Raw genomic sequence first — 26,418 nt, 5'->3', positions numbered from 1 at the left:
ACAGACCTACCCTCTTGAGAGAGGCTCCCTGCATGCCCAGGTCCTTGGCTCAAGGCTGAGGTCCCTCCAACTAAGGGCTAATTAGCCCTGCCTGGGTTGATTCAGGGCCGGAGCAAAATACTTAGTGTGTAGCCTAGATATCTTACCCTATCCTCTCTCTGATTTTTCTTACTTTCACTCTTTCTAAATTTTATAAATAATTTGTTAAAATAAATCTCTTTGGAATTAATTAAATTCCTGCTGACCCTATTCTTAAATAATCCAGTCCAACCTTTTATAAAAACCTCTCACATTTTCTACCCCTTACAAAGATTTATAATAATTATATTTTATAAAGTTTACTACTAATCACTTGAAGTAAAGGAATAAAAAGGTAATTATCTAACAAAATAAGACCATGTGAATAAGTTTTCTTGCCTCTCCCAAAAAGCCTGCTTCAGCCAGCAATCACGAGAAGAGAGAGTGAGGGGCAGGACTACCCAAAATTTATATCCTCTCTATGTTAACACAGAAGGCAAGAAGAAACATGGGATGCTGGGAATAGTAGTTCTAGGGTTCAAATTTTAATTACACATCATCTAGAGATAATAAGGTCAATTGACTAGGAAATCCACAAAGAAAGAAGTAAAAACCTGTGTACAATATGAATCAGTATGGAAGATATATTTAATTCCTACTCAGGACCATAACTTTAATCTCATTCTTGATTTCTCATCCTTAATTACCCCATATATCCAATCCACTTATAAATCTTGTTTCCCTCTTCATATCTTTTATATATAGGTATAGATATAGATCTTCTTCTCTATGCACATAGTTGTGCTGCTAATTCAAGACCTCATCATCTCTTGACTATTGCAATAGCCTTCTAATTGATAGCCTTTCCTCTCTTTCCCTCCTAATCCATCCTCTAGTAAACTGACAGGATAATTTTTTTTTTATTATAGATTTGACTATGTCATCTCTTCCCCCAAATCACTTATGGTGCTTCCCTATTACCATTAGGATCAAATATAAATTCTTCTTTTTTTTTTAACCCCTACTTTCCATCTTAGAATCAATCCTGTGTATTGGCTCCAAGGCAGAAGAGTGGTAAGGGCTAGGCAATGGGGATCAAGTGACTTGCCCAGGGTCACACAGCTGGGAAGTGTCTGAGGCCAGATTTGAACCCAGACTTGGCTCTCAATCTGCTGAACTGTCCCCCAAACACCTCTCTTTGAAAAAAAAAAAAAAGAAAAAACATACGAAGTTGTTAGTTTTTTTTTAACTTAGCCACTTCCTACCTTCTTCGTCTTTTTGCATTTTATTCTCCTCCAAGCACTCTAAGATCCAGATGCACTGACCCACCTACAGTTCTTGAAATACTCCAGCTCCCATCTCTGGCAATAACTGTTCTCTATTCCTAGTAGTGTTTTGCTCTCTCCCTTTCCCAGGCTGCCTTTAAGATTAGTTAACTAGTTAATCTTATTATTATATTATTATTATGCTATATTATACATACTATACTATATTATAATTAATTAATCCCACATTCTATGAGATTCCTTTCCTCCTGGCCACTACCTGTCCCATTTTAGCTTCCATCTTCTCTGTTTATGTCTTGTATATACTAGTTGTTTATCCATTATTTCCTCCATTTGATGGCAGTGCCTATTTTTAAACTTTTTTCTTTATGTCTCTAGTAATTAGCACAGTGCCTAGCACTGTTGTGCCATCAGCCTATAATAGCTACTTTATGCTTGTTGTGCTAAATATGAATCACAAGTGTGCATTCATAGAGAGACAAACAAGGAGCAGAATAACTCCTGTTATTCTCAGGGGATTTATATTTAAACGTCACTAAATATACGATCATTCGTGGATCTGCAGAGTACCCCCTCTTACATTTCACCTTGACTGTGCACCATTTCCCTCATGGTAGATGCTTTCTGGTAAGTCCAGCCAAGCCTTTGTCTCAGCTTTCTATGGATTGTCACGTTTTCCAAGAATGCTGGAGAAAGGTGAGATTAGGTATTACAAGGGAATGTGTACCAAACCTGGAGTCAGGAGGATCTGGGTTAAAATCTCACCTCAGACACTTCCTAACTGAGCAAGTCTCTTAACCTCAATTGTCTAGTCCTGGCTGTTCTGTCTTGGATCTAAATCAGAAGATAAGCATTAAAAAATAAATAAATAACAGCGTATTCTTCCCCCTGGCTGCCACCAGTTCTTTAAAAACAACAACAAAAACTCACCTCTTTCTTACAGTTGACACTCAGTATCTGCTCTAGGGCAGAAGAGCTAGAAGGGCTAAGCACATAGATAATTATCTATCAAGGAGATTGAGGTAATATTGTCCCAGTATAGCTTAGGCAGCCTGACCAACCTCCCTACCATTTCTATGATTCCTTCCTTCTAGAGGACGGGCAGCTCCCGGAATTCTCCCTTGTTCTCTAGATTCTTCATCACCACTAATTATTCACAACTCAAACAGCAGCCCCCTCTAGAGCCCTCCTCCACCTTCTCTTCCATTTTTCTTCAGTCTCCTCTCTTCTCTCCTTTGGTTCCTCCCGCTTCCATTCATTTCCTTTCAGAAGCAGTGCGGCATAGGACATACTGAACACTAGACTTGAGGATTCAGGAGATTTGGGGTTCAAACTCTTATCACACATCTCTTTGCTATGTTACTGTGGGTAGGTCCCTAAACTTCTGTGAGACTCGGTTTCTCAAGTTTAGATAACGATAATATTAATTTTTCATTATTTCCTGTGACTAGTATAAGGAAAGTCCTTTTAAAAATCTGAAATTACTATAGAAATGAGTATCCGTGTTATTTATTTATCAGTATTATTTGTCCTCTATTTTGTTCCCCAGTCGCGGTCATCTAGCCTTTTTCCTGTTATTTACCTTAATTCATCGCTAAGACGCCCCAAATTCCAGTATCTCTCTCTGCTTGTTAGCTAACTTTAGCTTACTTATAAAGTGTTCAAGTTGGTTAATTTGGGCCACGTGATAATTACTTGTAAGACAAATAAATTGCATTACTCAATTTGTTAATGGAAAGTATAGGCTGGCGGCCCCCACTGCTTTCAGCCTAATTGTCTCGTAGGTGCTTAGAAACCTCTTAACAAAAGAACACAAAGTACAATTTATCTTTTGAAAAGTATTTCTCGATTGTGATTCATTATGTACTAGAGGTTCAAGTCAGGAGATGGCAAGAATGGATAGAGCTCTTGAAGGAGAGCACAGCTTCTGTCGCACCGCACAGAGTGTAGAGTAGACAGACAGCGTTAGTGAGGAGCAAGCTCCCAGGTGAGGAAGCCAGTTCCTGTCTCAGAGTGAAGGAAGAGAAACTGAATCAGGAGCTGAGCAAACATAAAAGGAAAAAGTCAAGCTGAGTAGGGAGCAAGGAGTCTAGCAAGAGCTGAAAAGCAAGCCGTTTAAGATAGACAAGAAAACCAATCTCTGCCCAAAGCGGAGAGATTCGGGCTGTGAGGTCCATACTGGATCGATCACGAGGTAAAATGTTCAGAGCGCTGAGGAAGAGGTTGTGTAAAATGGTGCTTCTGTATGGTGACTGCTGGCGTTTTTCACCCTCCACTAGGCTGATACTGCAACATGATCAGGGGAGGGACACAAGCTATAACATCCATTTTCTTGCTTTAGTAGCACTTGTCAGACTATGGGCTTCTACAGCTGGGCTTCATTTCACACTGTTTTAAGAGAGGGAGAGCCAGCCAGGGTCACTGCCAACTGAGGCTCTGAAAAGCCTAGATCAAGCTGGTGGCTTTCCAGTGACCACCTGCCCTCTGCTACTGGAATTGATTTTGGTGCCAGATGCCTTTGTTAATTGGAAAAAATCATGTTTCCCTGCTCTTTGACTTGTATTTTTCCATCCTTCTTCCTTACTTAGTGAACAAGGAAGAGAAAATAATCCAAAGAGGAGAGTTGAAAAATGAGTAAATCAATGCTCTATTCATAGTCTAACCAGAAATGACCATGATCAACATGATCTCTAGATGCTTTATCATTTCCAGATACAAAAGAACAGTGGAAGTACCTATCCTCTTCACCACAAGATGCTATAAAAATAACTGGGATTCAATCATTCACATCGATGAGCTCAAATTCCATTACTACTAAAATAATTATAATGGAAATCTAAATATTAATACTATAAGTTCTCCTTCCCCTGACAGAAAGCACAACTCTAGGTCTGAGAAAAAGGTCCTTGTGAGTTCAGAGGAGCCAAAAAAACTCCCCCCAAACCCACTTTGGGCCAGTATCCTCATAATGACCCTTTTGGGGTTTATTTATTTAATTCAAAGATATCTTATTTTCCCTATTATATATAATAACAGCTTTCAACATACATTTTGCGAAATTATAAGCTCCAAATTGTCTCCTTCCCTCCCTCCCCTCCCCCAGCTTGGAAATGGTAAGCAATTTGATCTGGATTATACATGCATTATCATGGAACACATACTTCCATACTATTCATTAGTATAAGAGAATATTCATATAAAACCAAAATGCCAAAATAAAACTGTAAATAAACTAACATGAAAGAAAGTATTGGTCTGTATCTGACTCTAACAGTTCTTTCTTTGGAGGTGGATGGCATTCATAATAAATCCTTCAGAATTATCCCAGTTCAAATAATGGCCCTTTTAAGGGACAGCTAGGTGCTTCAGCCAGGAGATAGGAGGCCCTGGGTCCCAATCTATCCTCAGAGACTTCTTAATTATGTGACCCTGAGCAACTCACTTAACCCTCCTCCCCTAACCCTTCCTTCCCTCTCTTTTGCCTTAAAATTGATATTTAGTACCCAGGAAAAGGGTTTGGGGGACTTTTTTGCAAGAAAAAAAAATAACAATCCTTTAGAATATAATCAAGTTGGGCCATAGATAATAGACAACCAGGTGGTCACTGGACCTATACTGAAGTGGTTGTAGCTTATTAAGTCTTTCAGGATAATAACTAATGGTGGTGGTGGTAAGAAAGTTGACAGTTTACCGAGAATTTAAGATTTCCTGATCATATTTGGTTTTTAGAAAAATCATAGGATTTCTTTAGTGGGCAGGAACATTTGAAATAACCTAGCCAGAACCTCATATGTGATAGATGAGAAAGTTGAGACCCATAAAAATCTAAGAATTGAAACTTGACAAATAGTTGTTATATTCTTTTATTACCCAAGATCTCACAGCTGGCAAGTGGCATCAGGAGCCAAACCCAGGCCTTCTGACTCCATAAATTCCCAATGATATATTTGCCCTACAGTCTTCTCCCTCCATGCTTCTGTGGGGCCTTTAAGAGAGGGAGGAAAATAACAAGAATAACAATCCATACCTGTCACCTTTGTACCACTTAAAGGCTCGCAAAGCACTTCTTCCCATCAGCCCCGACACACTCTGCTCTGATTTTCAGAGTTGTCCATGCCACTGGACCAACTCCTTCTGAACAACCATCAACATAACAGAATTCCAGTAAAAGGAAACAATGGAAAGACTCCTTTGGAGATTGTAACAGGATTTGACTCATAGCTGGGAAATGTTTTCACATCTTTGGGAAACAAAGCTATAAAAGTTTAAGTGATGCTAACCTAGACTCCCCTTTCTAACTGGGGGTGCTTGGCGATGTGCCTTTCTGGGCATGTGGGGAGAAAACTGGGTTGATAATCATTTGGCCAAGTTCCTTTGGGCATGGTTCTGTAAGCATTGGTAAATCTCAGCCTGAGAGCTTGTTGGCCAGAGTTCCCTGCACCTGTACTGTGCATGCTCACAAACTCCATGTACTTACTTGGCTTTGAGAAGAACTTTAGAGATCATCCAAGCCTGAAGTTCTTAACTCTTTTGTGCTATTTTTTTTTGGGGGGGGGGGGGGAGTACAGGAGGAGGTAGGCAGGTTGAGTTCTACACTACCATTGACAGAACCTTTCAAACTGAGAGTTAAAAATCAAGCAGTTTAGATGAACAGAGGCATTCTCAATCTGGTAGATTATTGGACACATAGTCTATGTCATACCTGGATCAGTTGGAAGAACAAGAGATATTTAGTCTGGCCCACTTCTATCTTTCCAAGACTTCTTATACCCTAGCCCCACATATTCTGCAACCCAATGACACCAGCCTCCAAACTGTTCCTTGATAGATTGGGAGACAATCTCTCTCCCATCTCTGCATTTTCACTGGCTGTTGCCCATCTCTGGAACTCTGTCTCTTCCGCTCTGCCTCCTAGCTTCCTTAACTTCCTTCAAGGCCCACATAAAATCCTATCATTTACAAAAAGCCTTTCCAGATCTAGTGCCTTTCCTCTGTTGAATGCATCCCATTCTTCCTGTGTATAGCTTGTTTGTACATATTCTGTTTACGTCAACAAAGGACAAGGCAAGGTCTAGTCTTATCTATCTACATGCATTGTTTAAGATTATAAAATCATAGATTTAGAGCTAAAAAGGACCTTGGAGGCCATAAAATCCAACTCCTTTGTTTTATAGATGGGGAAACTAAAGCACAGAGGATAAATGATTTCTCCAAGACCACACAGCAAAGTGTCTGAGTCAAAATTTGAACTTAGGTCTTCTTGGCTCCTACTCCAGTGCCCTTTGGGCTATTCTATGTTGCCTCTTCTACAGGAGACTTCTTAAGTATACAGAACCTGAATATGGATCCTCTGGGTGAGGAACTAAGCAGATCTGGATTTTAGAATTAGATGGACCTGAGAGATCTAATACAACTCACTCAATTCATTTCATAGATGAAGAAACTGAGGTACAGAGGGATTGACTTTCTCAACGTTACATAGCTAGCAAATAGCTGAAGTAGGATTTAAACCCAAGTCTTCTGATTCCAAATCCAGGAGCCTTTCCAATACAGAATGCTTACAGGTTACAATTGCTCGGCTGGATGAGGGCTGCAAGAGATGTGGCCACTTTGAAAAGTTTGTCTCTACACTTGCTCATTCTGGATACTTTGTTACAAGTGAGATTTTTAAATAATCCCCCCCCCCAAAAGCTGACCTGTATCAACACCAAGCCTACCTGCATTAGAGGATTTGTCAATTTGTTGTGTCCAGCTTACAATGAGATCCTCAAAAGTCTTGAAACTCTGTCACAAAGTAATTCCCACTAGGGAACTGTGTTCTACCATAAATTGTTAGTATCATAGGATTTAGAAATAGAAGGGAATTTGGAAGTCACTTGGTCTAACTCCTTTATTTTACAAATGTGACTGAGAGAGTGTATGATGATAAACTACAAAGGACTAAACTATTATCAGCAAAACAAAGTTCCACAATAACCCCAAAGGACTCATGATTAAAAAATCCTATCCGTATAAGATAGTGATGGAATACTATTATTCTGTAAGAAATGATGAATGGGACAAAAGACAAAAATTTCTGACAAAAGAATTGTCAGAAATTGGAAAAAAAAATTTTGTTAAAAAAAAAAACAACCCAGAGAGCAGAAAGCTCTTGCCCAAGGTCACAAAGGTAGTAAGTAGAAAAACAAGAATTTGAACCCATCTTCTCTGCATTCATAGATGGAACTCTTCCCAATGATTCTTTGACTTGGTCAATGAAAGAAGAAATTGTAGCTTCAACAGTCTTCCTTGAAAGCATCTCCTTTCTCTCTGGGCTCTTGAGGCTGGAGAGATCCAGATGTTGCAAAAGTCAGGTAGTTATCTTCCTTTAGAGTTATTCTTTCTGCCTGGTACAGAGATTCCTTCATCCTTTTTAGTATAATGAGGAAAGAGAAGCATCATGAGTGGGACTAAATAAAATGTCCTATCTGGGCTGAAAAAGAGCATCCAGAGTTTTTAATCACATGAATAAGTCTAGATTCTATAGACAGGAGAATCATCAGCCAAGCATGGACAGAACATCACCCAGAGTTAAAAATTAAATAACTTATCTGAAGTGAGTTGATAGCTATGGATGAGAAAAGGAGGGACAGGACAGTCAGTGGGAGAAATTAAGCCAGGTGTCTACCTGTCTCTTTTCTGCATCTACTGACTCTTGGTTTTCTTTTCAACTCCTTTAAAAGTATCTAAATAGTACAGTAGATAGAGTACTGGGTCTGGAGTCAGGAAGATGGGTTCAAATCCAGCTCCACACACGTATTCACTATGTGACACTGGCCAAGTCATTTAACCTTTTTTTGCCTCAATTTTCTTAATTAGAAAAGGAGATAAAACATCATCTACCTGTTTTGAGGATCTGTAAAATGGAGATTTGAATCCCATACTTCAATCCCCAGAAGTCCTTGGTACTTCCAGAATTCCCTATAATCTCACCGAGTTCCCACCTGGGCGAGATCACAATTTGTATTTAAACTGGCTATAACGCCTACTTTGGTCTCTCTCTTTCTCTACTCAGAGATGGCAAGATGTAGTGAGTAAGATGTGAATGGGCTTATCAGTCCTAGGCACGTGGGTTTATTATTTTGTATCCTTGATTTCTAATAATCTTAATAAATCTCATAAAATATAATACTTTTATTACAAGAGACTATTTTAACTTTTGCAGCTCAAGTGAGGCAATATAATTATTTTTGTTATAATTCAGGTTGAGTTGACCACAACTTAGTAAGATGGCAGAAAGTAAGGAGAAGAGAAAGGTGTTGTAGGTGTGGGATCAGCCCTCTTCCTCCCACAGCTCCTACAACACGTGGGGGGGGGGGCGGGGGGGGGGGAGCACAATAAATATGGCACTTTACCTTGAAAAAGGCCTGAAATTTGCTCATGGAAATAGGGATTAGAGGGTTGCAGCTTGTGAGTGATGGTGAAGTGTTGCAGCTTCCTGCTAGCTCTTTTCTTGCGGACAAAATCACATATAATCAAATCTGAAATTTGAGTTATGCTCAGATGGGTCCCTAATATATCAATTGGACAAATTCACATTTTCAAAACAAGCTTTACAGCAGAACTGACTATATTTGTAAAGTGCTTAGCAGAGTGCCTGCCACTTAGTGATGTAGTAAACAAAAGATGAAATGACTGAGGAAATGAAAGTTCAGTTTTCTTAGCATATCATCATGTATTCCAAATGCCTAACAAATCAGGACCAGCTTACTTCCTCAGATTATGACTGGACCCCAAATGCAGGAGGAACAGACTTTTATACATTAATAAATGTTTGTTTCCTTCTTTCCCTTCTTTCTTAAGAGGGATATCATGCTCAAAAAAAAAAAAATCTGTCTTTGGCACACTTTTCTTCCTTCTTCAAACTCTTTCTAGATGATCTCATTCATTCCCATGGCTACAACTATCACTTCTATGCAGCTGATCATAGCTAAACTTATAACTCTAGCTATGATCTCTCTTCTGAGCCAGTCCTACATCTTGAATTGTACAAAACACAACTATAGCAGTTCATTTACCTATAAGGGCTCTAAAGTTTATCAAGTGTTTTTCTAACAACAACTCTACAATGTAGGGCATCTGCACCTTGTTATCCCATTGACACCTCAAACTCACTGAGTCCCCAAATTAGCCCATTTTCCTTTCTCCTTCAGTCTTCATTTACTGTCTGTCAGTGGTCTTACTATTCACCATGTCTCTCATGTTTACAAGCCTGAAATTATCTTTGATTCTTTCCATTTCCTTATTATTTAAAAGAATGTTTTACATGTTAAAAAATAGTTAATAATTTTTCCTGACATTTTGCAGTCCTTCTTCCTTCTATCCCATGCCTCTCCTCAAGACAGCAAGTAATAAAATACAGGTTGAATATATGTTATCATACAATATATATTTCTGTGTTCATGTTGTAAAAGAAGATATATCACACTACAGAAAAATTCATGGAGGAAATAAAGTGAACAATAGTATACTTTAATCTGCCTTTAAACTCCATCACTTCCTTTTATGACATTAGATAGCCTTTTTCATCATGAGTCTCTTGGATTTGTTCTGGCTCCTTGCATTACTGATGACAGTTAATTCATTCACAGTTGATCATTGTACATTACTGCTGTTATTGCATTCTACCAAGTACCACTGATTACATTCTTATGATTTAACCTACTCTGTTCCCATCAAAACTACACTCAAATGCCCATCATACCTAAACTATAATAATAACCTACTAACAAGTCTTTCTACATCTATTCTCTCTCTCCTCTAATCTATAACTTCACACCTGCTAAAGTAACCTTTTGGTGATACCATTCCTCCTCTATAGACTTTTAAAATACTTTCCTGTTAGTTACCTAGGAAAGTGAAAAATTCTTTACTTAACAATCCACAATCTGTCTTTGGCACACTTTTCTTCCCTCTTCAATCTCTTTCTAGATGATCTCATTTAGCCTCTCAGGCCTTTTTTATAACTTGACACTCTAATCTACTGAAAGCTATTCATATTTCCTGAACAAGTCCTGCCATTCATTAGAAGAGTAAACAGGGACAGTAGGTGACTCAATGAATAGAGTATACATCTGGAGATGGGAGGTCCTGAGTTCAACTCTTTCCTCAGATACTTCTGTATGGCTCTAGTCAAGTCACCTAATCCCAATTGCCTACCCCTTACCACTCTTCTACCTTGGAATCTACTGATTCTAAGACAGAAGGTAAAAAGGAGAAGGAGGAAGAGAAATAGAAGAATAGAAGAAACAGTAGATGTGGGTGGAGTCATGTGATGTCAAAATATGGGATGTTTTCTCAGAAGTTTGGTGAGTAGATATTCTTATACCTACCTAAGTTTAGTAATGTGTCCCTACACAGAAGAAACAGAGCTCAGAGAGATCATCTTGTCCAACCCTCGTGTATTATAGACAAGAGATTTAGGGTTACTCAGGGAGGACAAGGCACTTCTAATGTGAGAGTGTGCCAAGCCCTTTTTATGGCTTCTCATCTACCTTTCATCCAGCTCTCATCTGTGGTTACAAGAAGATGTAGTGTGTGCAGTGGTCACACCCCAGTAAAACTATCTCATCAGTGAGTTAGGAGGATGTCTATCCCAGGCATGTGAAGACTTCCCCCGGCAGAATGGGAGGATGAGAATAATGCATTCCGATGACCATGAAGGCTAAAGCAGGCACTGTGGAGCACTTAAGAGGGTTGGTCAGACATGGGAGATGCCAGGGCACTTAATAAAAGCTTATTGGTTAATTGGTTAATTAAACACATTTAGGCTCAAGATCAGAAAACCCTGCGTTCAAGTCCTGGCTATACCAATTACAAGTTATATGTCTTGAGCCAAATCACTTAATCTCTCCATTTCAGTTTATCCATTTGTACAATAGGAAAATTAATAAGTACGCTACCTACCTCCTAGAATGACTGTGATGATTATATCATGGATGTAAAGTACATAATAGCAATGTCAGTGCAAATATTAATAGTGTTAATATTATTATATATCCATTCCTTAAAGTAAATAAAACACTGAAGCATCCCTCTGAGAATACTTCTAGGCATTCTTAGAATGATTTTTAGGGTTGAGATTTCATAGACCTTTCCTATATTTCTTCCTTAGTTTTGACATATTTATGTGGGCATCTTTAACAACTCTCTTCCTCAGGAACTACAGAAGTGAAGAAGCCTAAGAGCAGCAAGGCCAGGGGGTGGGGCAGGGACATATCTGTTCCAATGTGCTTAGATGGATGTATGGATGGAAATAGCAGATTTTTATCCTGGCCCATCTCTTAGAGTGCAATTCTCTGAACCATTTGAAAAGGAAATGAGCCATTTCCTGTTTAGGAAATAAGTCAAGATTTCTCTAAGAGGCATTGTAAAAGGTTAATGTTGAAAAGAAATAAAGTAGACAAAGATTAAAGAAAAGACACTATCTTTGTATAAAGCAAATGGAAACCCCTGTATGTGTTGGGGGGATGGGGAAGAGATTGAATCAATAAGAAGCCATACCAAAAAGCAATTCAGGAAGACCATGAAAATTGTGTCCACAAAGATTGGTAAGGATTGATAAACTATAGAGTCTACCTCTACTCTGAACAGATCTGGGCTTACATCACATTTTTATTGCATTTTGCCACATCTTAGTGATGATAATTACTGAGAAATGAAAAGATGAAAAATGTTTCAAGAAGTATGACTAGGATGGCAAGAAGACTCAAATTTGAATTTGTGTATCAGAAGAATAAACTAGGAATGTTCAGCCTAAAGAAGGGATATGATTGAGAGCCTGTCCTGAAGTCAGAAACACCCAGGTTCAAATCTGGCCACAGATACTTCTTACTTCTGTGACTCTTGGCAAGTCATTTAACCCCAATTGTCCAGCCTTTACTGCTCTTCTGCCTTGGATTTATTTATTCTAAGGCAGAAGGCAAAGGTTATAAAAAAAATTTTTTTAAGAGTTTGGAATCTGAATTCTTCTGCTTGACCTTAGAGGGAAAAACTTAGAATGATGGGAGGAAGTGGTAAGGTAATAGATTTTTTTAAAAGGAAAATCTTCCTAATTAGAACCAATCAAAAGTAGAATGGATTCTTTTAGAATCAATGGAATTCTTCCAGTCTTCAATCAGAGATTGAATGACTATGAGGATTTTACAAAGTATGGGTACTTAATCTTTTGGTGGGAGATGAGAATGGCTGCTGAAACCTATGGAACCCTTCTCATAATATTGTTTTTAATTGTATAAAATAAAATACATAGAATAATTATAAAGTTATCAAAATATTTTCAAATGCATGGACTCCCAGGTTAAGAATTCCCATTAAAAAGTGAGAATATAAAATGATTTTATACTGCTCTCTTAAATCAGCTATGGGTAGGGAGAAAATGAAATGGAACCCTTGAGCTATAGATATGGATTTGGTTCCAAAGTGTAATAGAGGGTTAATCTGGTGGTAAAGAGAGAGAGGATTTGAAACCTCTTTCACAAAAGTGCAAAAGACTCTAGAGAACAATGGGTTGAAGAGCCCATTAGGATGCAGTGTGAAAATTATGATTACAATGACTCAATAAAAATAAGAAATTCCTAACTAGACCAGCCCCCCAAGTTCAAAGGGAGGAGGAAGCACTGCTCTGTCAGGTAGTGAGTTCCCTACTACTAGAGATCTTTAGACAAAATTTGTATAAACATTTGTCCAGGATGTGATAGAGGGGGATTCATACTGAACTAAATAACATCTGTGGATTCTTCCCTACTTTGAGATTCTATAACTCCCTCTGATTCCACATCTAATGTTTTTGCTGCCTCATCAAACTATAGTATCATTTTACCAAATGTATTGCCAGATCCTATTTTAGTCTCTTCTTTTCATTTCTAGGTACTGATATAATTAAGTTTATGCCCTCTCTTTGATTGTAGTGCATTATTTCCAATTTCCTTTTTCTCTAACATTTTAAAATAATTTTATAGGTTAAAGTGTTAATTGAGTTGACCTTTATAAAGAAAAGCTGAACTCTGCTCTCCTTAGCTACTGAACCTTATGGGAAAAGTTCTTGCCCCAGAATCATAAGAAGAATTTCCCCCCAATACCAATAGAAATGGGACAACAGAAGTTACCTTGGCATATGTAGTTACAATATCATCATGGGTTTAAATTTCCTAGAACATTTTCCTTTATCCTTTGCCTCTTGCCTGGTTCTGATAGCTCCACACTAATAATAGCCTCTGAGTGGTTCTCTTATAAATTTATGTTACACACCTCAACAGAGCCTTCACTACAACTAGGAAATCCTACTATGCTTCACTCATCAATCCACTATACAGTTGCTCTTCCAAACCTTTTCTTCCCTCCACAAACTCCTTGTGGCCTCCCTTCCCCCCACCCTCTCAACTAAGAACTTTGCTTCATATTTTTTAATAATTATTTAGGAAATAATTCCTTTTATTGAACTGAAATCTGCCTTCTTATAACTTTTACCTATTGCTCAGTTTTCTTCTTTTTTTATTTTTAATTTTATTTATACATTTAGAAATATTTTTCCATTGTTACATGATTCATGTTCTTTCCCTCCTCTCTTTCCTCCTCCCTTCCAGAGCTGTCAAGCAATTCCACTGGGTTATACATGTATCATTGTTCTAAGCCTATTTCCATATTATTCATATTTGAAATTTTAACACCAAAACCCTAATCATATCCCCATAGAACCACGTGATCAATCCTGTGTTTTTCTTCTGCATATCTACTCCCACAGTTCTTTCTCTGGATGTGGATAGTGTTCTTTCTCATAATTACCTCAGGATTGTCCTGGATCATTGCATTGCTGCTAGTAGAGAAGTCCATTACATTCGATTCAGTCAGTATCAGTCTCTGTGTACAATGTTCTCCTGGTTCTGCTCATTTTGTTCTACATCAATTCCTGGAGGTCTTTCCACTTTGCCTTACATTTTACATGGGGGGAAAATGAGTTCATTCACAATGAAGTCCCTCTTCTTTCCTTTTCCTCATCTCATCTCACTCAGATACCTTCTGCCATTTTCTTGTTCACTCCTGTCTCACAAGAAGAGGTGGCTTAATTCCTTAATCTACACAAGTGATCCCATTCCATCTCATCTCCTCCAACAAACTGCTTGCTCTGTATTCCCCACTGTCATTTATTTTCAATGTTTCTCTATCTACTGGCTCTTTCGCTATAACCTACAAACATGCCCATGTCTCCCCTTTCCAAAAAAAAAGAAAAAAACACTAACTTGATCCACTATTCTCTATTATCACACTTTATCTTTTCTTCCCTTTGTGTTCAATAAATAAATTCTTCCATTCTGAGATCCCTCCCAACTATGAGGTTGTCAACCAGGAATGAATAATAGCAACATCAGGGCAGCACTGAGAGGCTAGTGCATGAATTTCTAGATGATCTATTGAATCAAGTGTGGGGTGTCCCTAATGGACTTCCCTGACCAGCAGGGTCCCACAAGGGAAGGAGCTCACCTTTGTGATGGGACCCGAGGAGAGATAGGGAACCGAGAACCAGGGTGGAGAATGAAAGACACTGACAAGTCAGTGTTTGAATAGGGCAGGCAAACCTATGATATTTCCCTGGGTAGGAAAATATGAGTATAAAGAGGTGGATGAGGAGATTGAGATAAGGAATATAAGCCGAGATGGGTTACAGCCTCGGGGAAGGAGAAAGTTTAAAGAGGAGAGAGACAGAGAGATTGCTAGATATGATTGAAGATCCAAGAGGAATATTCATAGTAGCCGCCTCTATATTTATTGCCTTAGTCGGTTTTGGGAAGTATTCTCAGGCACGCAGTAACAAAGCATGGACAATGCGGATTGGATGGTGAGGTAAGAGTATAACACCTTTTTGGGCGTGTAGATTACAAACCATGCTTTCCCGCTTTCCCAGGCAATTGTGGCTCCGATCATGTTAATGAGTCTGCCCTAGGCAAGGGCCACATGGCCATTTCAAGGTTACATTCACAAACCTTATTGGTAAAACCTTGTGCTTGGAGACACAGTAGCCATACAGTTATTTATGATTCATAGATGTGAATATGCTTGGGATGCTACATCAAGAATAGGCTCAGGTGGGGTAGCTGGGTAGGTCAGTGGATTGAGAGTCAGATCTAGAGATGGGAAGTCTAGGTTCAAATCTAGCCTCAGACACTTCCCAGCTGTGTGACCCTGGGCAAGTCACTTGACCCCCATTGCCTACCCCTTTCCAGTCTTCTGCCTTGGAACAAATGCACAGTATTGATTCTAAGACAGAATATAAGGGTTTAAAAAAAAAGAATAGGCTCAGAATTTGGAAATGCTAAATTTCAATCTATAACAGCGTAAAGACTAGGTTGAGGGTAACCATCAGTCCTCAAACTCATCAGTGAGTTGGTGGGATGTCTACTCCAAGCAAGAATGAAGAGATCATAGTAATTTGTTCCAGTGGCCATGAAGGAGTCTGAAGCATTGTAGAGCACTTAGAGCTTGGTCAGACATTGAAGATTCCAAGATCATCCACTGAAGCCGAGGCCATCACCAGTCATTCTGACTTTTGTCTTGCCACTGGACTTCGATGACTCTGGAAAAGAGAAAGGCTGATGATTTTGTGCAACTCTGCCTCACTTAAATCTAATTCAAGAAAGATGTCATGCCAAAATGCCATTGGTTCTCTTCAAAAACAAAAGACAAACAACAAGAATGTATGCCAGGAAGTGTGTTTATCAGCTGAGGATGCTAAAATAAAATAAATAAGTAAGCAGAATAGTCCCAGACCATAAGAAACTTACTTATAGTTCAATAGGGAAAGAAAACAGGATCTAGAGACAGAAAGAGATGGAGGAAGATAATTAGTAAAGAGCTAAGGAAAAGAGGAGGAACCCAGAATATGGGCAACATGGCTTGGAGAAACTCTGTTTAGAACCATTAAGGAACCTACATCCATTGTCTCTATCTTACAAGTCATCACTAACCATTGTCTCTGCAAAAGGTTTACCTAACCCCTTAGTCTACATCATTTTCTCTATAAGTATGTGTACCCTAAATCATTAAACTTTGTCACTGATCAGCACAAGGACTTTGGTCTGCCTGTAAGTCTGTCTTTTGACTCTCCTGATCTGGGCTCCATTTCTCTTATCCCATCCTCTACCCTCAAATAACTTGATTGACAGCTGACACCCCAGGACTCTGATTACCCTTTTTCTGTGGCAAGATAAAAGATTGTCTCTAAATGCCAAATCCTTGAAGATTATAACCATTGAAAAGTTTCAATCTGCCTTTATATAATATCTCTTTTCTCCCACTGCAGTATTATTTATCAACACTTTCCACCTTTGGAACAAGATTCCCCCTTCCATCTCACCCTTTTCAATATCTCTCTTTGCATCCTTACCCATTCTTGTAGGCTCTCTTATTTTGTAATTTTCCCTTTCCCTTTGTTGTTAGGCTTTGACTCAATTAGGCCACATCACTTATTCCCCTCTATCTTCTTCTTCTTCTCCCCCATTTATGTGCCTTCTCATTCTTTAATTTAGTGCCATGATAAACATTGCTTCGCTTTAGGCAAGACACAGTGAGGTTTAGTCCATGATGTTTCAAAACTTTTTCCACCAGCATTTCTACTTGATTTCTGTTTTCACCCTTGTCTTCTTGAAAAGTAATTTCTTAATGGTCTTTCTTTTGTTATATTGTTATCATTGTTTTTAGTCACTGTGTTTGCTTGTCTTTCTTATATATTTGGGGTCTGAGGTGATTGGAAAGTAAATTTCTCTAGGTCTGCTTTTTCTAGGAATATATCTTGAAACCTCTTTTGTAATGAATGTCCTTTTTTTCTTTCTTTTTTTCCCATTTAATGGTCAGGCTCAGATTAATAGGGTAGGACACCATAGGTTTTATATTGAGTTCCTTTGCTATTCCCTCCATCTTGGGCGAAAACAGAATATTATCATGTTATTCAAATTTCCTTTCTTTTATATTTGAATCTGTTTTTCCTGATCATTAAAATTTGTTGTTTTTCAGTGGAATTGTTCATTTTAATCACCATGTCTTGCAGTTTGCAGCATAAGATTTATTTCTAGAGAAGTATTTTATAGATTTGTTCAATTGATACTTTGTTTTCTGTGTTTGAAAGTTCTTGGTAGTTTTTTTATATTATTTCTTACAATATGGTTTTCAGGGGGGGTGGTTTCATTGACTGTCTATTTTCTGTTATACCTATAATCTTTAAGTCATCTCTAAGCAGCCCATATTTAATAATAATATGTTTTGTTTCATAGAGACCATGTTTCCTTTGAATGTAATTGCTTTTGGCTTCTCTTCTCTGGGATTGTCCTTCACTTCTCTGCATTTGCAATCCTACTCAGTTAGCTTCTTGCTTCTTTGGTGAGATTTGTCACTGTGGATTCAAGTTTTCCTATTCTGCCAATTATTTCTGCTATAGTAGGCCATAAATTCTGTTTTGATGATTTTTATTTCTCTTTTTAAATATTTAGAAACATTCTGCTATGGTTTCATGTTCTCTTGGGAATCCACAGGTTCTTATGCCTCATCAAGTATTGATTCATTTTTCTTTGCTTACAAAATTTATTCACAGATGCCTGAATTCTTTTACCTGATCTACATATTACATATTCATTTATTATTAATGTTTTTCTTTTTGGTTTATTTGATTACCTGCTAATGTCTTTAACTGAGTTTTCTTCTTCCTAAGATCTTTGATCATTTTAGACTTTTTTTCCTCGATAAGCCCTTCTTGCTCACTTTCTAACTCCTTTCCCTTTGAGTATAGTTTTCTCTGGGGTTAAACCTCAAAGCTATCTCGGTCTCCTGCTCATATTGGGTAATTCACAGTTTACTAGCTTCAATCTCTGCCTTAAGTGACTCATAGAGAAAAATACACAGAATTGGTTCACTTGAATGCTGATTTCTTTCGCTCAGGTCTAGTGGTCTGCCGCACATACATCCTGTGTCTTGCCCCCAGTTCTCTCTGTACCTCAATTATCTGGTTGAATTTTATTTTAGCACAGAATACTATTGTTTTACTGTCCCAGATTAAGTGAGTCTCTGTCTTTTGGTTTTTCATGGCAATGGGGAATGTAGAGCTGAATCCTGTTGCAAGCTCAAGGGTCTGCTTGTAAAGCTCTGAAGCTGAGAATGGCGACTGATGACAAAGGGTATTCTGAGTAAACTCAAAAACAATTAGTCCACTATACTATTCATTGTTCATTGAATTACACGCAATTTTTATGTTGAAGGGTTTTGAGACGTTGTGAGGATCGGAGAAAATGTCTTTCTTGTCATCTTTAGGATCATGACCCAAGAGTTTCTCTGCACTTTCTAAAAGTAGGCTATAAACCATTTGCTACTTCCTGGCTGCCCTCACCCCAATGCAATGCCCCGTGTCTGCCTATAGAAATCCCACATATCCTTTCAGACAATACTGAGAATTAAAATCAATTACCAGTATATTGTATATATATCTATGTATATATATATATATATATATATATATATATGGCTTTTACTAACAAGAGGAATAGTTCTCTTTAATTGCACTCCTTTCTTCTGACTCTTAGAATCCCTTGTTTTTTTTAAAACTTACATTTTGCAAGAGGCATTTCTGGATCTCTTCTGATACCTCCCCTCCACCCAAATCCACCAAAAAATTCTTTTGAATTTGTTTTTATCATATTTTGGACATGCTTATATATGTACATGTTATCTCCTTCTTTAGAATGAAAACTCCTTGAGGGCAAAAATATATTGTTTTTGTTCTTTTATGTTCAGCATCACTATAGATTATTGCATACAAATGATGCTTAATAAGTGGTTAGTGATTGATTAACCAACACCAGAGGCCAAACTCAGAAAAGCTCAAGAAGGGTTCTATAAAATGTCAAGAGAAAGGTGTAAGAGAATGTGATGAAAATGACCCACTGGGAATGTGGAAATTCATCACTTTCCTGTCAATCATTCTATGCCTTTTCTGGTCATGAGGAAGGGTTTGATAAGCCCAGTCCCTGTGCTTTTGGTACCTATTCTGTATTATACATTAGCAGCTCTCAAAAAGTTCCTCTACTCATAAGCCTCCCAGATTGGCTTTAATGCCAAATGCATTTCAGAAATTAGAATTTCTGATGCTTGAACAATGAAGGTAGGACAAGTAATGAAGAACAAATCCCTGGATTAGTGAGCATTAGGACATTAAAGGAACAGGAGAGGACAGGATTTAGAGCCCCAATTGCAGCATTCAGCACACCTATCCTGTTCCTGTGCCAAACCATATGAGCTGCTTACTGGGAGTGTGGGAGTGTTAGAGAATGGAGAGATTAAGCCATAAAATTCACCTTCCTTTTGAGCCCTAGTTCTACCTCTCATTCTCTCTCTATCCTTCTATTTCATGTTCTAATTGGTCTCCCTTATTGCCTCCAATTTCTTTCCTCTCTAGTCTACCTTTCAAACAGCTGCTAAAATTATCTTCCCAAAGGACAAAATCAAAGAATCTTATAGTGGGAAAAGAACTCATTGTTGAACTAGTCCAGCCTATTCTGGAATTTCCTGGTCTTTTTCATATAAAATTTGCTTGTCTGCTTTATAAAATACCTCCTCCCTAGGCTCCACCTCAACCTTCACCCATGTCCTGGTGCAGTTAATTTTTGTTTAGTCCAAGTGTCATATTTTATCTTCCTCCCTGTAACATTCCATTTTCTGGGTTTTGACTAGTTATTCCAGGTTGTTGAGATCCTTCAGAATCCTGACTTTCATTTAATATATTGGTTCTCTAGCCTTCCTTGAGACAAAGGCTCCCAGTCTTCGTGTTTCTAGAATGAATGATTTTTATAGGTTGGCCCCATAAGGCAGTTGCTTCAAACCTTAATCATTTTGGTTATCCTTCTCAGGGCTGCTCTGTCTTTGTGATAGCAACCAGAACTGTTTACGATATTTCAAGTTTATACATGAGGAAGCTGAGAACAAGAGTAAGCTCATGCTTCGGGTTTTCAGATCAATCCAATTCAGTGGGTAAGGGGAACATTATAGTAGAGTTTACCTAGATTTTAACAATTTTTTGGCAAAGTTTCAAAATATTCTGATATTCTAAAAATATTGAGGGATGTAAGGGATGTAATAGAAAAATAAAGTCGATCTGGAATTTGTTATTTTCTAAACACAACAATTTGTCAGTAATGTTTCAATACCAAAATTAAAATTATAGGATCATATATTTAAAATTTGAAGGGACCCAAGAGACCATTAGGTCCAACTTTTTTTCATTTTGAGGATAAGAAAATTCAGGTTTAAAGAGGCCAACAAGAAGTTGTTCAAGGTCACATAGGTAAATAGTAATAAAGTAGGGTCTTCTGATGCCAAGTCCAGGGTTCTTCCACTCTACCACACCAGGAGCTCTCCATTATAATACTCTAGTGACTTTAGTCTTTCTCTTGTTTAATATTGTTATGAAGGATTAAAACATAGATAACAGAATAAGACTGCAGATGCCACTAGCATGGGAAGATAGCTGGCACACTGGAAGACAACCAAGAATCAAAAAAATTCTTGATCTTGTCATAAATTAAGATGAAGTTTAATAGAAATAAATATAACTCTTTAAACCTAGCTTCAAATGAGCAGCTTCACCAGAGGCTAGATGGCAGTTTGTTTAGGGACTTTAATCTCAGTGTGAGTCAATAACATAACACAGCAGCCAAAACAGCTATGGTGATCTTAAATAGTATTAAGTATGGGGTCTGGGACTAATAAAGTGAAAATCTCACTATTCTCTGCCCTGGTCATGCTACACCAAGAGAATTCTCTTTGCTGAATTTTAGGAAGAACATAATAATAAACCAGACAAAATCCCTCAAAGGGCAACTAGAATGGTAGAGTCCAGTGAATTCATGCCACAAGGGGATTAGTTGAAGAAATTGAAGATATTCAGTCCAAAGAAAAGAAGATGTCTCTTGAATAAGAAAGTGGGGAGGGGGGACACATAACTGTGTTCAAGCATTTCAAAGTCTGGCTCTAAGAAAAAGTATTAAATTTGTTCAAGTTGGTACCCAAGAGAAGAGCTAGGATCAATGGATAAAAGTGGCAAAGAGGCAAAATTAGGTTTCATATAAGAAAAATCTTCCTAACAATTAGATAATCCTGATTCTGTCACCTTACTTATTGACTCATCAGCCAACTTTGGGATGATGGCTCCCATTCCTAATGTTTGCAAGTTAAATGATTTTCATGTCCCAGCCTCATAAGGCAGCTGTTCTATCCAAAAGTGAAATGGGCTGCTTTAGGAGGTAGTGAAGGTTTTCAAGCAAAAACTGGAGGACCTCATGATGGATATGTTATAGTGGATATTCTTATTCAAGTGCAAGTTGGATTAATGTCCTAGGTCACTGCATTGGCAGGAGAGGGCTCCTCTGTTCTCCCCCTCTCCACCATGCCTGAGGATATTTTTGCAAGCCCAATTCGAGCACTTCCCTTTCTACTCTCCAGGGTAATGCAGGGACTCACAGGCAGCTTGAAGGTATAGTTTGGGCACTTGATCTCTACAAGATTCACCAATGCTGGTAGAAAGTCCCTTCTACCTCTGAGGTTCTACAATTCTGTGAACAGGCATTTATTAAGGACCTGAGCTAAGCTTTAGGGATGTAAGATGAAAAATAATAGGGACCCTGCCTCCAAAAAGCTTAATATCTAGAAAACTAGAAGATCTAAAAGAATATCAAGAAAATGAATATCTAAATATATAGATTGTCAAGGTCTTTATGAATCCTGCTACTGTCTCTCAGTATATTAACAATCCTTCCCAGCTTCATGTCATCTGCAAATTTGAGAATCACATCATATATGCCTTTATCTAAGTCACTGATAAGGATGTTAAACAACCCAAAGTTGACCATTGCAACTATCCACTGAAGACCCCTTTTTCCAATTAGCATCTAATTGTTAATCAGTAAGCCCAATTAGTATTTGAACTAGGCTAACAGAGAATTATTAGGGAAGAGAAGAGGCTTCGAGCTGCTTTAAATAAGCAGGTAAGAATGATATAAGAAAACCTCTGCTATGTGGAGTCCCACTTAACAGCCCCTACTATGTGGTTAGAATGTAAAAATTCCTTTTGGAAGCGAAGCTCCTTGAGAGGAGGAACTTGGACTGTATTTGTATGCTCAGAATCTAGCACAATATCCTATATAGAGCAGACACTAATGCTCGTTGATTGATATCAATATTATTCCTCTGCCTACAATAAAATTGTTTCTACTGTACTTAAGAAGACAATATACTACTGCCTTGGAAGTTTAGAATGAAGAGGGACAAAAAAGAATCTCACATTCACTTGTGGTTTCTATAAATGACCTTATTTCAATATATAACTTATTACTATTTTATTTATTAGTATCATCATTATTATGGCATATACCATCCCAAAAAAGAGCTGAGATTTCTTTGGTGTGCATACCCCACCATTAATGTGGCTCACAACTCTTCTATGACCTAAGCTGGTTTGATACAGGGTGGAAAACACAAACTCTGGGGTCCGAAGAGGTGGGTTCAAATTCTTCCTTTGAAATATTGCCTGAGGGAAATTAGGTAGCACAATGGATAGAGTGCCAGACCTGAAGTCAGAAGGATGAGGGTTCGAATATAGCCTCCAGCACTTTCTAAACTATGTGCCCCTTGCCAAGTCACTTAATCCCAGTTGCCTAGCCCTTACTACTTTTCTGTCTTAGAAATGATACTAAGATAGAATGTTATGGGTTTAGGGGAAAAAAAGAAAAAGAAACATTGCTTGTGTGACCTCCAGTCTCAGTTTTCCCATCAATAACCAAAATGAGCATTTTTATAGTACTTAGAGGTTTACAATGTGCTTTACATATTTTGTATCATTTGATTCTTACTACAACTCTGAGGCAGGTGTTATGCCCATTTTACAAATGAAGAAACCAAAGCCCAGAGAGGCTAAGTGACTTGCCTAAGGTCTTTTGAGGCAAGATGCCAACATAGGTCTTCCTGACTTCTGGTCCCAATGCTCTATTTACTTCACCACCAAACTAAAAAATAAGGAGATTGTAATAGATAGATTTTTGAGGCCATTTCCAGCTTTAAATCTATGGCTGTAGATTCCAGTAGAATTCTTGCTTCTGAAGGGCAGAGACTGTATTTTTTCTTTTCTTTCTTTCTTTTTTTTTGTATCTTTAGTGTTTAACATAGTACTTGGCACATAATAAGTACTTACTAAATGTTTGTTAGCTCACCTTTTGAGACAACTGTATTAGCTGCCTGCTGTAAAAAAAAAATCATCTTTTGCCAACCTTCCAATGATGTGCTTCTCCATACATAGTCAAACTGGTCCTCCAAGGATGGACACAAGAGACATAAAGGGCCTGGTTTAAAGCCGGAGACATAAGTTTAGATGGTAGGGGCAATTTAACAAACACACTACCGTCAAGGGCAACAACTGAACTTTGCAGCTGATTATCAAGAAAAACATGCCACACGAGGAAGCTACCAGACCACTACTGTTAATGGCCCCCATCTGTGAGACACTATTAAGCCTAATTCCCTCCCTAGCTCAACTGACTCTGTCTTTGGTATTCCTGGTATTATTTTCACATCATGATTTATGAGGTCAGTTTCTGGGACCTTGCAGTGCTGCTTGTCTGAGATTCCAAAATTTCTAAGCATCCCCCGGCTTGAAGCTTTTCTAGTTTGGTAGAACCTGATGGAGCTCAGACATTTTTGGCACAGCCTTAAAGATCCCAGGGTTTCCTCTGAACTGAACCCTGCCTGAATGACTGTGGACAATAACCCCAGCAAGAAAAATGGTGATAAGAATAGAGAAGGTCAGCAGGCAGCTAAAGTCTGAATCTCCTCTAGTGCTTTTAAAACAATGCTTTATACACAGACTTAGATATGTATTCAATAATCATCTATCCTTCGCTTAGAGATCTCCACTGATAAATTCACTACCTCCTGAGGCACCTTCCTCTACTTCTGGATAGTTCTATAATTGGATGGACATCTTTCCTTGTATTAAATTAAAATCTGTCTGTATGTCATTTGCACCCAGTGCTCCTACTTCTTCCTTCTGAAGTCAAACAGAATTCATCACATATAGCTCTTTGCTACATGACTTCCCTTCAGATACTTGAATAAAGTTATCATAGCCCACTCCTCCACCATCACCAGCATCTCTCTCACACACATGTGCACTCACACACACTCACTCACACTCATTCATATACTCACACATACACTCACACACATACCCACATACCCATTCACGCTCTCACTCACACACAATCTATCATATCCATTTTCACACACACACACACTCACACTCATTCACACACACATACACACTCACACACTTAGACACACACATACACACACACTTAGACACACACACACACACACACACACACACACACACACACACACTCCAAGCCTTCTCTTCTCCAGGTTAAATAACCCCAATAACTTACACTGATGCTCCTAACACATAACTTTAGATTCCCTCATCACCCTGGTGCTGAAGTCTGTGAAAGGCCTTCCAAGCCATGGCCTTATAGAGCTGAGCATCCTACTCCAGTTGTGTCTGATCCAAGCAGAGTACAGAGGGATTGTCATTGGGTACATTATAAACATTTCTCCAATTCAAGGTAACAAACATTTATGAAGTGCCTACTATTGTTAAGACTCTACATTTTTCGTAATACTATTCCCTCCTTCCCCCCAGCAAGATCCTATTACCTTTGTTTGGCTTCTATATGATATTGTGGATTCAAGTTTAACTTGTGGTTCACTAAAACTCCAAGGTCTTCTTCAAATGAACTCTTACCTATATTCCACATCCTGGAGTCGGGGGGTTTCGGGGGGCTTCAGGGGGCGGGGACTGGACCTATGAAGTTGTACATTTCGATCAGAAAATAGGATGGGAGAACCTGTAAGAAAGTGCTAGATGCACTATGATCAAGGAACAATGCATAGAGCATAATTAGTAAGTGTTCTCTACCATTAGGAAAGGAAGAAGTTAGTATTGGCTAGAGTTGCAGAAGAGGTGAGACATGATATGAGACTTGAAAGGTTTGGAGAATGTGATTTGCATTTTGGTAAAATTAGGATTTAGTTGTGATGGTCTGCTTTGCAGAATCCTGGCAGGGTGGCCAGAGTCCTGGACTTCAAATCAAAAAGGCATGTTCAAATTCCAACTCATATAGTGCATTTCCTAGCTATTTGACTATGGGCAAGTCACTCAGGTTGTCTGAGCCTCAGTTTCCTTATCTGCAACATGGGGATGATAACAACACTTACCTCATGGAATTGCTATACAGATCAAATGTTTTAATGTATATAAAATGATATATAAACCTTACAAAGTGATATATAGAAATCATGTTATTAATGATGGTAATAATAAGAGACATGTTTTTAAATATACAGCATGAGCCTAAAAATGTTTTACAGTTATAAGATTCAATAAATCGATCTTTTAAAAAAAAATAAAACCCCCTATTCTTTGTCTTGGAATCAATACTATTTATTGATTCTAAGACAGAAGAGCAGTAAGAGCTAGGCAATGGGGGGTTAAGTGACTTGCCCAGAGTCACACCTCTAGGAAGTATCTGAAGCCACATTTGAACTCAGGACCTCCTATCTCTATGCCTGGCTCTTAATCCACTGAGCCACCCAGCTGCCCTTAAGGGAGTCTTTTTTAAGGGAGGAATGTGTGTGTGTGTGTGTGTGTTTAGATTGAATTTGATTGCTAAAGTAACTTTTTACCCAAATAGGAAAGTATTACAGTCTTAGACCTAGATTAGAGGCACAAATACATAACATGATTTCCCTACTCTATGATTTGAAAGAAGAGGAAAAATATTTTCTTAAAATATCAGTGTTGGAGGTAGGGACAGAAGTATCCAAAATACAATCAACACCTTCTCAAAGATGAGCTAAACATCTTCCTTTAAGGAAAGAAACCAGAGCACCAGTGTGAAGAAGCCACAATATAAACAAATCCAACTTAACTCCAAGAGAAAACCCAGCAAAGGCTTTGGATGCCGGCAGTAGGGTCATCTTGGCAGGAAGCTGT

The 26,418-nt window shown here is 38.3% G+C and overlaps 1 protein-coding gene across 1 annotated transcript in view; it reads left to right on the top strand.

Moving 5' to 3' along the window:
- Positions 1-26,418, top strand: part of TACR1 (tachykinin receptor 1) — a 192,924-nt gene that overhangs the window by 153,913 nt on the left and 12,593 nt on the right. The window lies entirely within an intron of this gene.

This window comes from Monodelphis domestica, chromosome 1, assembly GCF_027887165.1.
Source record: "Monodelphis domestica isolate mMonDom1 chromosome 1, mMonDom1.pri, whole genome shotgun sequence".
Taxonomy (NCBI): Eukaryota; Metazoa; Chordata; class Mammalia; order Didelphimorphia; family Didelphidae; genus Monodelphis; species Monodelphis domestica.
Note: the sequence above shows the minus strand (reverse complement) of the source record. Positions and strands in the feature narration are given on the sequence as shown.